At 54.2% G+C, this 1,893-nt stretch overlaps 1 pseudogene; it reads right to left on the bottom strand.

Moving 5' to 3' along the window:
• LOC108796313 overlaps positions 1-1,702 on the bottom strand; it is a 7,096-nt pseudogene extending 5,394 nt beyond the window's left edge.
• Positions 1,703-1,893: the final 191 nt, after the last annotated feature.

The following is a 1,893-nucleotide window of genomic DNA, read 5'->3' as shown; positions in this document are numbered from 1 at the left end:
CACCTTCAGTACAATGTATCTGATCTTCCCCCTTTGCACTTCCATCTGTTATCTCAAAGGAACATCTCTGGTGTGTCAAAGGAACATTATTGATTGATTGGGAGCCGATTTCGACACCCAGGATCAGAAGCCTGTAGGCACATAACCTTTGGCATGCAAAGCAAGATTTGTCTGCTGGGGTCAGATCTTATACACAGAACATCTGGTTTTACTGGTCCTAGTTGGGATGACAACATTGGCCCGGGTTCCGTTTGGCACACCCAGGGGGGACGTTTGTAAACTCAAACTAAAGTGTTGAACCCCATTGAAGTCTATGGGTGGCCTTTCCAAGACTAATAGGCAAGCTATGGTTGAAAAAAGGGCATGGGGTGCTGCCGGGCAGTGCCATGGAGGAAATGTGACAGAGCGCGTATGCAGGAAAAACAAACATGTGGGGTTCCCCCTAAAATTTCAGCCAGACCCTTAACCTGGCATGCAGCCCGGGTGGCCAGAAAGGGAAGGCCGTGAGTGTGTGCCCCCTCAATAAGCAGACCAGACCAAATACTTTTTAAGATTAACACCTTGCAAGGAGAGGGGGGCAAAGTCCATGAACAGAACAGCCCCTCACCTTGCGTTACAATGTTGCAGCCTCGGGAGGGGAGATTGAGGAAATGCTTCCTCCTGCCTGCAGCAGACTGATCACTGGGGGAGGGGAGACTGAGGAAATTCTTCTTGCTGCCTGCAGCATACTGATCACTGGAGGAGGCGAGATTGAGGAAATGCTTCCTCCTGCCTGCAGCGGACTGATCACAGGGGGAGGGGAGACTGAGGAAATGCTTCCTCCTGCCTGCAGCAGTCTGATCACTGGGGGAGGGGAGACTGAGGAAATGCTTCTTGCTGCCTGCAGCAGACTGATCACTGGGGGAGGGGAGACTGAGGAAATGCTTCTTGCTGCCTGCAGCAGACCGATGACATCATCTCAGCCTAGACAAAGTGACTGCCTGGAAGGATACCTAGGTAATGATGGAAGGCAGAGCTCTATCTATTCCGGGCGACGTTGCTGAGAAGGTCTCTATGACAACGCTCACCCAGCGCACAGGGATTTCGGAGAAGGTTCCTCTTGCAGCTGGACAGGTAGTAGAAGATCTTCCAGTCTTTCGGGTGTGCCCGGCAGTCTCTGTGGACGTGGCCCTCGCGCTGGCATTTCACCTTCGACAGCGTCGCAGAATCGATGACGTCCCTCCACTGACTACAGACCAGCCGGCAGCGATGGATCAGATCCAGAACCGGGACCGCGGCCAGAATTTCCAGTAATACATCTTCCGGCAACGTGTAAAAATTCGACGGGCTGCGCAAAACAAAAACAGGGCGTTACAGACCAGCGCGGCGCAGCGCCATGCCGCCTCGGCCCTCCAGCTGTGCTGAAACCACAAAGCCCATCATGCCTCTGCCTCCGGGAGTCATGGCTGTTGCTGTTAAGAGTCTTGCAATGCCTCATGGGAATTGTAGTCCCAGGCTCCCAGCACAGCTGGAGTGCCGAAGTTGCAGTGCTGGGGTCTTGGGTTCATTTCCCATAGCAGCTCCTATCACACAGCGTATGATTCTCTCCCGTATCCCGCCTCCCGTGTACAGGAAACAAGAAGCTTCCTTCTAATATGTGTCCGAGAGTCGCAGAGTCTGCCGGGCGGCCTCACCTCTCCTCCGTGGTCTGCTGTGCCCCCATATTGGCTGTCAGCGCCCCCCGGGCCGGGGGGGGGGGGGGAACGTCGGAGGAGAAATTGAACTTTTCCCACCAGGAAGAACTTTCCGCTTCACTGTGTCAGCCTACGAGAAGAAAGAACAGAACTTTTCACTGAGGAGACGGAGAAGAGGCAATCCAGCTGGGAACGGGCTCAACGTAACTTCCTCTGCCCC

The sequence above is a fragment of the Nanorana parkeri genome, unplaced genomic scaffold, assembly GCF_000935625.1.
Source record: "Nanorana parkeri isolate BGI_ZX_2015 unplaced genomic scaffold, ASM93562v1 scaffold1091, whole genome shotgun sequence".
Taxonomy (NCBI): Eukaryota; Metazoa; Chordata; class Amphibia; order Anura; family Dicroglossidae; genus Nanorana; species Nanorana parkeri.
Note: the sequence above shows the minus strand (reverse complement) of the source record. Positions and strands in the feature narration are given on the sequence as shown.